The sequence below is a fragment of the Etheostoma spectabile genome, chromosome 16, assembly GCF_008692095.1.
Source record: "Etheostoma spectabile isolate EspeVRDwgs_2016 chromosome 16, UIUC_Espe_1.0, whole genome shotgun sequence".
Lineage (NCBI taxonomy): Eukaryota > Metazoa > Chordata > Actinopteri > Perciformes > Percidae > Etheostoma > Etheostoma spectabile.
In genome coordinates, this window is record NC_045748.1 from 20,720,587 (window position 1) to 20,735,203 (window position 14,617).

At 40.4% G+C, this 14,617-nt stretch overlaps 1 pseudogene; it reads left to right on the top strand.

The window, feature by feature from the left end:
- Positions 1 to 8,555, top strand: part of LOC116704732 (stonustoxin subunit beta-like) — an 8,773-nt pseudogene extending 218 nt beyond the window's left edge.
- The last annotated feature ends 6,062 nt before the right edge of the window (positions 8,556 to 14,617 follow it).

A 14,617-nucleotide genomic window follows, 5' to 3' on the forward strand; every position in this document is an offset into this window, starting at 1 on the left:
GTTTATGAAGATTTAATGCTTGCAATTTATGAAAACGTATGAGTGGTGTCTGTAGAGAGGATAGATTAGGTTTAAGTCTGATGTGTCTCTTATACTGTATGTTTTACCCTGTTTCTACACAACTACCCTTCGCTGTTGAATCTCACTGACTCTAAAGAGTCACCCAGCATCAATATCCATCCTGTATGATACTTTAGAGAGGTGACAGCAGCTGTGTCAGAGGTCAGAGACAAACTACAGGACATTCTGAGTGATGTGTGGACCAATAACTGCCAGTCACTGCCAGTGAGATCCTTGGATATTTTACTGCTGCAGGCAGAGCCAAAGACCAGAGCTGAATCCTTACAATATTCATGTCAAATCACACTAGAGCCAAACACAGCACACAAGCAGCTTTTATTATCTGAAGGGAACAGAAAAGCAACAGTGATGACAAAAAAGAGTCATATTCTAGTTATAAATACAGATTTACCGAATATCAGCGGGTCCTGAGTAGAGAGCGTTTAACTGGGCTTTGTTACTGGGGGGTGGAGAAGTCGGAGCTACAGTAGCAGTCACATACAAAGACATCAGCAGAACAGGAAATGATGATAAATTTGGAAACAATGGCAGATCCTGGGCATTAGAGTGTTCAGTGTTCAATAAACAAAAATTCAGACACAACAACATCAGAACTTCCATCTCTGGTCCTCAGAGTGTAACTGGATCACAGTGCTTGGGTATTGTGTTTCTACGATGTCAACACTTCAACAAACTGGCAATAGTCCAAAATAGAAGAGGTGAACACAAGACAGAAACTGGTACTGATTCAGGGTTGCAAAGACTAAGCAATTAGTTTGGCAAGCTAACCAAGTTTAACAGGATAGAAACAATTAATTAAACAATACCAGAGTTACATTAACATATAACTGTAAAAAAAGGAAAGGTGTAAATAATAAAATATGTAATGGATAAATTTTATTGAGCTGCTTTAGTTTTAGGGTTGTGCATGGTTTACTGCGACACTACACCAGAACAAAGTCCCTGTTAACCCTCATGTTGTACTCGGGTCAAACTGACCCGTTTTCCTATATCAATGTTCTTTTTAACTATCCAAAATAACATGATTGATTCCACACAACGCTCTTTGGCAAGTACAAATCTCTACTTTCATTAAATTTGGGGTGTTTTATTTAATTTTATAGTATTTGAAAGTGGTTTTGAAATAGTATTTTGTAAAAGTTGATATCCATCAACATACATTCTTTTCATTTTAATCTAAATAATTCCTCATTTCTGCTTTACTAACTCAAACATTATGTATAATTTCCTATAAATGAGGTTTATTGACTATAAATTCCCAAAATAACTGTAAAACTAAAGTTAATAAGTTAGTGTTACGTTGTTTGAGCTTTGAAAAAAACTTCAAAAGTGTTGAAAAAAGGGACAAATTTAAAACCATTGATAAAAAGCATCAACAAAAGTGTTGATTTTCAATTTTGACGGGATGACAACACAAGTGTTAATGTTATGTTATTGTTAAGCTGTGGAGGACAGCGTCAAGATCTTCACAGATCTCATCAGTCTCATTGACAAAAGAAGCTCAGATGTGGCTCAGTGGTAGAGCGGTTGCCTGCCAATCGCAAGGTTGGCGGTTCGATCCCTGGCCCTGCAGTCCCATGTCGAAGTGTCCTTGGGCAAGACACTGATGAATGTGTGTGAGTGTTTATCTAATGAGCAGGTGGTACCTTGTACGGTAGCCTCGGCCACAGTGTATGAATGTGTGTGAATGGTGAATGCTATATAAATACAGCACATTTACATTTACATGTGAAGCAGCAGACCGGATGTTGTCAGAAAACTGAAGCGAGTCAAAGAGCTATGGGAGAAGCTGAAGATACTGAGCTGGATACAACCCAGAACCCAGCACATGAAGAGAACAGGTTATGAAAGTGGATTTTGGAACAATGACAAGTCTTGGGCACTGGATTGCTTGAATAAACGTTATGAATTTAGACATAACAAATTCAGAACTTCCGTCTCTGGTCCTCTGTCCTCCAGACTGTTAGTGTACCTGGATCACAGGGCAGGGTTTTTGTGTTTCTACAGCATCTCTGAAACCATGACCCTCCTCCACAGAGTCCAGACCACATTCACTCAGCTGGACTGTGGGTTGATGATAATTATTGCTCTGTTGAGTTGTGTGAGCTCAAGTAATCAGGTGTTAATAGGATTGGGTATTGAGAACCGATTCCAGCTTTAAGTCGTTTAACCCTCCTGTTGACCTTGGGTCAAATTTACCCATTTTCAAAAAGTTTCTATATTTAGGGCTCAAGTGCCGAAAGCGGCGAAGGCCCTATTGAAACTGAAAGATTTGTTGTTTTTTTTAACGGTAAATGAATTGCCTTTTTGAGGGACTTATCATATTCAAAAACTCTGGCGATCGCATCAAGTCTGGTGAAAATGTACGTATTTTAATGGTTTTGGGAATGGGTGCACAAAAATGGCTCGCTAGCCAGAAAGAAAATTGAGCCCCTGCAGTACGTATAACATAGACTCACAAATCTTGGTAGACATATGTAGCATGGCAGGACGGATATAAAACTCAATTGTAGCCCCACCCTAAACCCAACAGGAAGTCCGCCATTTTGAATTGAAAGTTCAAAATGACTATGATTTTGGCAATTTCCACATTTCGTACTTTAAAGAACTCCTAGAGATTTCATCCAATCAACTTCAACCTTGGCTGTGTCATCTTAAGATGTTACAGATGAAAAGTTATTAAAAGAAAAGTGTTTGTCAAAGGACATGGCCGTGGCGGGGCGGTCATATTGTGCGTTTTGCCATCAAAACAGGAAGTGGGTGTAACTTGAGTGTACAATGTCCAATTGGCTCGAAACTTTTCAGGATTCATCCTGAGTCCGCCTCTAACAATATTACACGCCGATATTGGCTCAAAGTCACAACGCCCCCTAGTGGCAACAGGAAGTAGGCCTAAAAGACTAGGCGCTGTACTTTAACAAACTCCTAGAGATTTCACTAAGCCCACTTAGGCCACACCCCATTTCATAACATTTGAACCGTTTAAGGTACAGTCTTGTGTGAAGTGTCATTGAACTCAGCAGAGAGTTCCTTCTTCATTGGTGAGGTTTGACCCGCCCCCCTATGACGCGGTCACGCCCCCTTTCACAGATGATGAACTGTATGACGTAGAGTCTTGTGTGAGGTGTCATTGAACTCAGCAGAGAGTTCCTTTTTCATTGGTGGTGGTCTGGCCCGCCCCCCTATGATGCGGCCACGCCCCCTTTCACAGATGATGAACTGTATGACGTAGACTCTTGTGTGAGGTGTCATTGAACTCAGCAGAGAGTTCCTTTTTCATTGGTGATGGTTTCCCCCACCCCCCTATAATCGGCCACGCCCCCTTTCACAGATAATGAACTGTATGACGTAGAGTCTTGTGTGTATCATTGAACTCAGCTGGGAGTTCCATCTTCATTGGCGACAATTTTCAGTGTCTGAGCAAATATACGGTTGCAAGGAGCGGTGTCTGCCAGTAACCCCGACGTGCGCAAGTTAGCGAGGGCCCGTTAAACACTGCTTGCGTCTTTAATTACTTTTATCATTTCTAACTAGGTATCTAATTTAGTTACTATTTGGAATAAGTAACTGTAACTGTAACTAATTACTTTTTAAAAGTAACTTGCCTGACACTGGTGGCTACAGAGTAATTAGTAAATGTGCCAATCAATTATGTAGCCAATCAAATACCTTGTGGATTGCAACAGTGGCATAAAGTAGACAGCTAGGGAAGCCTTAATTTAAAACCAGGGATTATTTCTATTATGCAAAATGTAAAATTATGACCAGCCATGAAGCAGGCAATTGGTAGGGATGAGCCGAGTACTCGGCTGAAACGAGTATCCGGTACGGATAAAGCACTTTTGCCGAGTACAAGTATTATCCGAGTAATGCGAGTCAATATCTGTACTCGGATTCAATGCAATTCTCCATTGACTGTGTCTCCGTTCTGTGATAGGCTAGTCACAGTGCCAGTCACAACGCCTCTCCCTTACACTATTCTATGATAGGCTAGTCCCAGCGCCCCTCCCCTACACTATTCTGTGATAGGCTAGTCCCAGCGCACCTCCCTACACAGACAGACTCCTTCTGTTGCTCTGTGCCGCTCCACTCACTCGCACACGGGACACGGAGAAGTGAACAGCTCTCCCCTTCTGGTCAGCGGGGCTTTTTCTGTTAACATTTAGGGATTCTTCAAACTTCAGGTTTGTTTTATACTTCAGTTTGAACTAGTACCTAGCAACCAGGAGACTTCTGGTAACCGTGGGGTTGGTTCAGACATAGTGCTCGGTAGAATGCTACTCGTGTTGCATCTCTGCCGTCAGAGTTTTTTTTTGTGTTTTTTAAACTGCCTGCTGGCTCTAAGCAGTTTTTTTGAATGTCTGAAACTTTCTTGCTGGGTTTTATAAAAAAAAATAAAAGGCAGTTGCGGTATAAATGAATAATATTACAAATTAAGATACACACACAAACACATTCCAGCCCCTCTCTCTCTCTCTCTCTCTCTCTCTCTCTCTATATATATATATATATATATATATATATATATATATATATATACTACCGGTCAAAAGTTTGGGGTCACTTAGAAATTTCCATACCACTCCATTATAGACAGAATAGCAGCTGATCTGAGTGGGGGGGCTGATCTTTAATGCAATATCTACATTACCCATTCAGCAACCATTCATTTATCATCCAAAGGCACATTATGTTTACTAATCTGATATCATTTTAAAAAAGTAACTTGAAAACACACTGGCAAACCTATTTGCAATTATGTCAGCACATAATGTAATCTGATTACTGCCCTGGTTAAAAAACAATGCAACTGATCTCAGCTGGTATTCGTCTATAATGGAGGGCAATGGAAATTTAAGTGCCCCAAACTTTTGACCGTAGTATTATATATATCTTACTCACTCACGGCACAGACACTCACACATACTGGTGGGAAAATAAAAAGAACCAATAAAAAAAAAATTGATCACACTGTATATAAAATTAAAAGTTAAAAAATAAAGTTATATTATTGAGTATGAAAACTCTTGTTCATTACATTTTCTTAATAATTGCAACCACATTGCGTATTTATTGTTGCAAAACTTGTTATATACGTCGGCCTAAATAGTTTGTTACCATGACAACACCATTGATCTGAAGCTTGATGCTGTCATGTAAAGTTTTATAATCAGCAATAAAATAACAATTTCTGATTAACTCATATCAATTGCAGCTTAAATAACATACCGGTTAAAGCCCCGCACATTCAAGAGAACCCGACACACTTCCGGGTTAATCTGACCACTTCTGGTTTAGGCCCCGCCCACTCCGAGTACGGATCCGGATACAGATAATTCATGTGGTAAACAGATACAGATACAGATACAGATAATGCTGTACTGGCTCGCTCATCCCTAGCAATTGGTGAGCATGGAGTAAAAGTAAACCATCGCCTACACTGTTGCATGTAGTTCATAGCCAAGATCATGTTTATTGTTTTACAATCAACCATATCAAATTTTATGTTGATGCACTACTATATATTATTATTATCATTTTATTTTTATTGTGGTGTGGGAAATTATACTCAGGTATTGTGAATTTGTGAGAAATTGTACTCAGGTATTGTTATCATATTTAGACACTGTGATGAACTTATGCATAAGTTATGAACGAACTCATATCAGACATTGAATGAGGGAGAAAATGTACTGTTGCTTGGCACCAGGTGGGGGCGATACCCGGTTGGCAAACATTACATTTACAAGAGAACCGGATGCAGTAAGGCCAGAAGCCACGTTTTCACTCACAAACAAAGGGTTCCCACAGGAAACAACCCCAACACACGCACACACCCACACATTGCCGAAGATATGAACAGGAAGTCGCACCCACCCAGCCAATAGAAATACAGTTGCTATGGCGATATGACCCGCCTTGTGACGCTTTTTAACCAATAGGACTCCCTTAAAGGCGGCTTTATAAACCGTTGCATGTGACTGTTACAGGGCCTTTTTTGTGAACCCTGAACTAGTCATGTTCCATTGAGACCCGTGCACGTATTATTGTCCGGAATGCATGCTCTGTTTTATTAATAAATCGTTTTGGTATACATAATCAAAGCAGAGTGATTCCTAGCTACTTGAGTCCCGACGTTTGGACCCTCCAAGTGGAATTCGCAACAAATTTGGTACAGAGGATGGTTTTCGAGTAGTGGTTAAATTTAGCATTCCACGGAATCAGGATTAGATTTGTTTAACTCCGGGTCCAGATTCCACGGACAGTCCACTCTGCCGGAACGAGACAGAGGAGGCATTGTGTGCAAACCACGGAGGAATGGTCACTGAGACTCTCTAAAAAAGGTACTGAAACCTGTTCATCAAATTCAGCATATTGTATAATAGTATAAACCAAATTAAAGTGATCAGACCTCCGGGTGAGTACATTATGTAAAAAATATAGACTAAAAATTATTAAGTGTTTTGTGGACATTGAGCAATGCATTCCGTTTTTTCTGTTGAATGAGTGTGAGTGTGATAAATATGATTCCATAATTGTATGGAGCTACGCTGTGTGTTGAGGTTCGATAAACCTATCAGTAGACTTGCTTTAGTAGGATTACTGATAGGAGAAGGCCTGAAACGCGATAGCGAGCCAGCGTTCATAGACGATTCCAATTATTGGAGCTGCATCTGTGAGTGATTCGATAAACTTGTCGGTAGATTCGCTGCAAGTCGTATGCTGATGAGGGAAGGTCACGGCACAGCCAGCCAGTGTTCGGGGTAGTGGCTCCATCCATAAGGTGCGCCACCGCGTGAAAGTGCGTGAGTGGGGAAACATAGAGCTGTTGAAGGATGAGTGAGTTGATAAATATGATTCCATAATTGTATGGAGCTACGCTGTGTGTTGAGGTTCGATAAACCTGTTAGTAGACTTGCTTAGTAGAATTACTGATGGGAGAAGACCTGAAACGCGATAGCGAGCCAGTGTTCATAGGTGATTCCATTGGAGCTACTATACGCGAGGGATCCAAAACTTGCCGGTAGGAGTGATTGACCTACATGCCGAGGGAGGTCTCGGCGCGTACAGAGCCAGCGTTCACCATTTTGGAGTCTCGGTCCATAAGACTGAGTTCAGCGAATGAGATAATGACGATTCCATAAATTCTTTGGAGCACGTGGTGCGAGAGATTCGAAAAACCTGCAGTGTTACTGTGAGGGGAAGGTCGGGCGCCCACGTGTCAGTGTTTGTCTAGGGAGAAACCGGCCCATAAGGCAGTTCTCAGCGGATGTAGAGAGAAGAGATAAGAGATAAAGGTAAGAGAATTGTTGTTGAAAAAGTAATGTATTTGTAAAGAGGATTGTTGTTGAAAATGTAATGTATTTGTCAGAGATAAAATTGGAAAGTTTGGAAAAGAATGAAATGTGTGAGCCCGAGTAAAGCGTTGACAATTGACCAAGCCTCTGGTCCGTCTGTGGTGTTGCCGTTGAAGAAAGAAATACATAGGTTAAAATTACACGTAAAAATACTGTTGGTGGATCTTGTAATAAGTTCAATAGGGTGCTTTGTGGGTTATTGAGAAAAAGTAGAGGGAATTTGGAGGGAAAGAGCAGAGAGGGAGCAGAGAAAGGAGGGGTGGAGACGGCGAGCAGAGAGTGAGTGAGAAGGGAGGGGCCGTTTAATTAGAGTCAGTAAAAAGTGAAAGGGAGAGACAATGGCGATACCATATGGAGAAAAGCTGGTAGGCCTACAGGCATTAGGAAGAAAGTGCAGCAAGGGTGATTTGGAGGGGAGAATAGAAAATGAATATAGATTATACAGATATGGGAGCAGACAATGTAGTGCAAGGGAAAAGATATTTGTTGGTAATGGTAGACAGATTTTCTAGGTGAGTAGAAGCTATCCCAGCTAGACATGAAGATGGAAAGACTGTAGTAAAATGGTTAAAAACTGAACTGATACCACGGTACGGCATTCCAAGACGAATCAGGTCAGATAATGGCACCCACTTTAACAACCAGTTGTTGAGAGAAGTTGAGGCTGCTCTGGGGATCACACACTCATTCGGGTCGGTATACATCCACAGTCCCAGGGACTGGTGGGGAGGGCCAACCAAACATTGAAGGCTAAGATAGCCAAGGTCTGCCATGAGAGCAGGATTAAGTGGGTGGAGGCCTTTCCCCTGGCACTCATGGCCATGAGAGCTGCAAAAGGGGAAGAGACGCACCTCCCCCACAAGATCTTGACTGGCAGACCAATGTCAGGTTCACCCAATGATGGAGGTCATATGCCATTATTGGATGTAAAACAGGTAGAAATGTCTGCCTATATGAATGAACTAACCTCTTTGGTCTCAGCCCTCTCTACCCAGGTGGAGAAAGAAGCTAGCACCCACTCAGAACGAGAGGCAGACCATTAAGGTAGGAGACTGGGTCAGGGTTAAGGTCCACAAGAGGAAGTGGGCCAACCCCAGGTGGACTGGTCCAAAGTGAAGGAGTTTACTTCACACTCGGTCCAGGTCAAAGGTAAATCAGGCGCACCTTGGCACCACCTGACACATTGTGCCCCAGCAGATCCTCCAACCCGCACTTTAGCGGCCACACAATTTGATTCAAAAAAAAATGCAGAAATTAAGCGCTGCTTAGGAAGTCCAGACAGTCCTCAGTCTGGACAGAGGGCACCAAGAAAAGTAGTATTGTTAACTTGTGTCATGCTGGGAATAGGGGCGGGACTGATAATGTGGGGAATAGAATCAAATTACAGGATGATATAACTGAATTAGAGGACAATGCCAAAACCGTGGATCTCATATTCCAAATTGAGAAATAAAATAATGAATGTAGAAGATAAACATGCTGTTCTCCACGGTCTTTTAATGCTCATACATACAGGGAGCAGCACACCCCATAAGGGACACTAGGACACAAGATAAGGGAGACAGGGTTGATAAAACACAGGGACAGAAAAACGATCAGCAATTTCCAGTAAATCTACACATAAGACTGCCACAATAGTCTCCGGTGGGCACACATGGCATTTAACCAGCAGCAAACATATATAGGGGGGCGGCTGTGGCTCAGTGGTAGAGCGGTTGCCTGCCAGTCGGAAGGTTGGTGGTTCGATCCCCACCCCTGCAGTCATTGTCGAAGTGTCCTTGGGCAAGACACTGAACCCCGAGTTGCTCCCGGTGCTGCGCATCGGAGTGTGAATGTGTATGAGTGTTTATCTGATGAGCAGGTGGCACATTGTACGGCAGCCCCGGCTGCAGTGTATGACTGTGTGTGAATGGTGAATGTTTCCTGTATGATGTAAAAGCGCTTTGAGCAGTCGTTAAGACTGGAAAAGCGCTATATAAATACAGCACATTTACATTAAAAACGACATACAGAAAAGAGACAAAGATAGAGGGTTTTGTAAGAATGAGGGAAAGAAGGAAAAAGTGGGTTATATAGAAGCAAGGGTAAAGCTACAATGGAGAAGAAAGCAGAAGAGAAGTGTTGACTCATGTAGTAATTAAACTATTGTTGCAATATAAGTATTTGAGTAAGCGGAGAGAGGTGTTCAAAGGTAGTAGATGAGATTATGTCTGAGATCTGGTAGATTGAAGGAAAAGAAATGTGAAATTTATGATATCACGAGATATATAAGAAATAAGAAAGAGAAAGTTTAGTGCATTTTATGGAGGGACATAGCTGGTGAGAATTCAACACTAACTATTAATGGCTCACTTTTCAGATTGGGTTTAGTTGGTATATGTTTAAATGTATGTCTGTATGTCTTGTCTTGCTTATTTGTTGTATGTCTGCAATTAGGAGATGGATCAAAATTATAGTAATATGTCCTGTCAGATCTTAGTGGTACTTGGGGAAGCTGAGAAAACTCCAACTAGGAAAAAGAGGGAAATAGTGTAACGTTTTAAGAAAAATAATTGAGATTTAAATGAGGGAACATTCGGTTTAAAAACAAAAACAAAGAGATAAAAGTAGTCAATCCAATGTGGGATCCATGCATTGATCTAAAAATATTCACATGAAAGTGGTAATTGATTAAATTACTTAGTTGATTAATAGAAAATGGCTTTGATCATTTCCAGTTTTAAGAAAGAAAAATATGAGGCTTCTTATATTGTTACCTTTACAGTACTTTGTGATACTTATCATGCTTGGGAAATATTGTAGGAGAATTGTGTTGGTAATATAAATACAAAGATATTTACAGTTTGGAATTGGGACTTTAAACTTGGAACAGTGAAATGATGAAATTTCTTACTATTAATATGACTGACCCTACTGTAGTAACGTTTTTTGAAATTAATGTCATAGATCAAAGACTTCTTTAAAGTAAAGTGAAAAGAAAAGAAGGAGAGAAATCTTTTTTTGCTTTACAGAGGTCTAGAGGACAGCTGAAGTGTGGGTTCTTTCAAGAAAACACACAAGTATAGAGGAGGTTAAGATAAAAAAGAGATATGCACAAAGTAAAGAGAGGTTCCAGTAGACTTGCAGCTAAGTGAAGATTTTGATCATAAATTACACAGTATAATGAGATATGTTCTCATATCAGGTAACAAATTGGATAGATTGAACCACTAGGTGATAAAGTTGGTTCTACTGTTACAAGGACTACAGGTCATAAAGAACACATTACACATTGATTAGTTCAAATTTTTGTTGCAACTTAAAAATAGAAAATTGGAGAAACATTCTTTTTGTTATAAGTCATCTAAGTTTATTGGTTGAGATAAGATTAAAACCAATCCAAGCTGATATAGGATTCCATTCTATGTGTATTTTGATGTGGTGTTAAAATGAGCTTTTAGTGAAGCTTAATTTTGTTTGTGGATTTTGTTTGTATTTTGAGTTTTTACATGACAAACTGTTTAAACTATTGAATTGATGTGGAAATATTTTATTTGGGTGATCTTTCTTTTTTTAACTTTTTGTTTTGTGTGCTTTTAAGATCAAGACGCAAGACAGTGTCTTAATGGCTAAAACTATTACTAATTAGGAATAGGAATTCGTAGGGTATGGACTCAAAAAGAGGGATAGTAACAATACAAAGTGTCCTAGCATTAAGGATATCAAACGACTCCGATTTTGTTTTAATATTTGTCAGAAACATCACCGTAATGTAAACTGAAGCTGGAGGAGATAAGTGCCAAACTAGTTTCTCTTTAGAATGTTTGAGGATTTTATAGAGTTAAACCAGCAAGAGGGAAAGAAATGTTATTTGAGTGACAAGAGTGACATACACTGAATGAGTATTGATAAAAGAAAAGATAATGCTTTTTGGAGTTCTGTTTTGTGCCACACAGTGCCTCGTTGTGTCAGAACCAGGTCCATCTCGCTCCTCCAGCTGCGGGATCAATGAAAACTGGACCAGAAGACTGACAACAACCATCACAGCACCTCAAACCACAGCACAGCTAAAGACGATACAGGTTTATGGTCTGGTTGCGATTCTTGGCCCAAAGTGACTTGAAAGTGGACCAGGGCTAAACGTTTGATAATGATTGCAACATCTGTAAGTGTGCTGTGCTGGACCGCAGAGCAAGGAGTGGGGTCCACATGCTCTGGTGGGGGCTTTGCTGACGCCGAGGTGAGAGGGCTCTGGAGGGGTCAACCATGTGACCCTGAGATCTGCTACATCATAAGACAAAGATACTTGATCTTATCTGGAGATACAGACCAACGAGCAGCAGATGGATTAAGAAGGAGAAGGGGGGAGCAAGAGACCGTCCTGGTTCTGGTACTTCGGATGCACAAGTGAAGGGCAGGTTGTACGTACAGACTCGCAATCTAAAAACAAACACACATAAAATACTGGGAACAACAACTTATACTCTACAAATTAGGCAAAGTTCATGTAAACAGACATGTTTAAAGGGTTAAGACATGTCTCAAAGATATAAGCAATTTGGTAGGGAAAATTACATTTTGTAGGGCCTTATAAATTTTGTAACATTTTCATTAAATTTCCTGTTATAGTTTCAAGCAAGATCGGTGACAAATAGGTTAATACAGATGGATTAAACATAATCCTCACATTTTCAATGAAGTGTTAAAAGATGATTTGGTAGGAATAGATCCAGTATTGCGAAGTACTGTGATTTAATATGTGTACCTTGATCTGTCCACAGGATGAGTAAACATTTGTCTCACAGAGTGAGATAAAAAAGGGGGAGTTCAAAACTCCATGCCTTATTCCGGGGTGCTCCATGATTAATGCTGGGACGTTGTCATTTCATTGTGCTTACTGAATAGGATTTCCATAAAGGTGGTGTTGCGAAAGCTTAGACCAGAAGAGGGAAATGTTGAAAATTTTAAATGTTGTATGTGCTTAAACATAGTGTGCGATTTACATTATACATTCAAGTCAAAAGGTAAAAGCATTATTTCAGCATATATGAAGACAGGTTGGTCATGAGTTAAGTTTGTTGTCATAAGGATATAGTTTGTTGTTTGTTACATTAAGGTGTTTTGCAATACTTCTGTTTTGTGATATAAGATGCTCTGTTACATTTTGTTATAATCCAGCTCTACAAATATGTCAGAAGCAGAATTGATTGTGGGGATTGTTGAGTTTTAAAAAAGTTAAAATGTCTGAAGGAACCAGATTAGAAAATTATGCATCCACTGTCCCCATTTCCCCCCCCCCACCTTCTGACTGAAAAGAGTTGATCAGGTCAAGTCTGGCAATTAACATATGGAAAGGAGCTTCCTGCTACGTCACAAAAGGTGGTCCCCTGTCTCTTGTCCCCTGGGGTTTTAGTCTAGGCTAAAACAATACAATGTTGATTGGACTATGTTGATAGAGTTTCACCCCCACTGATCCTTCCTGAAATGAGAGTCATAAACCCTCAGCCACATTCCAATTGAGAGAAAACGAATAGACACACACACACATATACACACACACACACCACTGTGGCCAAGAGACCCCACCCTTTGTGAATAAGAGGTGTGAAAAGGGGATATACGTTTTTACCATATTAAACTTGTGTTGCATGTTTTGTACTAAAACGAATTCTAAAAGGATTTCCACACAGTTCCTTGTTTACAGTAGGATTTGCACCTAGTAGGTGCAAAAAGGGGGATTTGTGGGAAATTATACTCAGGTATTGTGAATTATTGTGAGAAATTGTACTCAGGTATTGTTATCATATTTAGACACTGTGAATGAACTTATGCATAAGTTAATGAAACAGAACTCATATCAGACATTGAATGAGGGAGAAAATGTACTGTTGCTTGGCATCCAGGTGGGGGCGATACCCTGTTGGCAAAACATTACATTTACAAGAGAACCGGATGCAGTAAGGCCAGAAAGCCACGTGTTCACTCACAAACAAAGGGATTCCCACAGGAAACAACCCCCAACACACGCACACACCCACACATTGCCGAAGAATGTAAACAGGAAGTCGCACCCACCCAGCCAATAGAAATACAGTTGCTATGGCGATATGACCCGCCTTGTGACGCTTTTTAACCAATAGGACTCCCTTAAAGGCGGCTTTATAAACCGTTGCATGTGACTGTTACAGGGCCTTTTTTGTGAACCTCTGAACTAGTCATGTTCCATTGAGACCCGTGCACGTATTTATTGTCCGGAATGCATTGCTCTGTTTTATTAATAAATCGTTTTGGTATACATAATCAAAGCTAGAGTGATTCCTTAGCTACTTGAGTCCCGACGTTTGGACCCTCCAAGTGGAATTCGCAACAAATTTGGTAGCAGAGGATGGTTTTCGAGTAGTGGTTAAATTTAGCAATTCCACGGAATCAGGATTAGAAGTTGTTTAACTCCGGGTCCAGATTCCACGGACAGTCCACGTCTGCCGGAACGAGACAGAGGAGGCATTGTGTGCAAACCACGGAGGAATGGTCACTGAGAGCTCTCTAAAAAAGGGTAAGCTGAAACCTGTTTCATCAAATTCAGCATATTGTATAATAGTATAAACCAAATTAAAGTTTGGACCCTCCAAGTGGAATTCGCAACAGTGGTAAATGCACATCTTAAAAATAGGTTGTTGCTGATTGCACATGGTGAATGGAGTTGGAGAAAATTATGTCCCAACTGGTGCATACTTGTGTGTACTGCTCATCTTTTTCCTTTCCATATTTTGTAGTGTTCTTTCTGCCATATTTTAGGAATCATCAGAAATCCTTACATTCATACTGGATATTCAAACAAAAACAAACTGGTGTCTCATAGCAACAATAGAATCAGAGATAGAATGGATAGAATCAATAACCATATAGACTGAAAACATAAGAATACATGTTGTTGTTGTCATAACAACACACTGAATACTGGGATCCAACTTTAGTTCTGACACAAATTCACTCAGACAGCAGTTTGTATCAGAGAGTCATTTGACTGTGACAATCCAAAGGTGCACATTGCAACAGGAGAAAATACAGTGGAAAACATGGACTTCAACTCCAGAGAGATTCAACCAATCAATTTCTATCTCAGTTCACTTGAAGAACAAGTACGGTGTGAGCTGAAGGACAGCAAGGCGGCGCTCACCCAATGTGAATCTGAGGGGAGA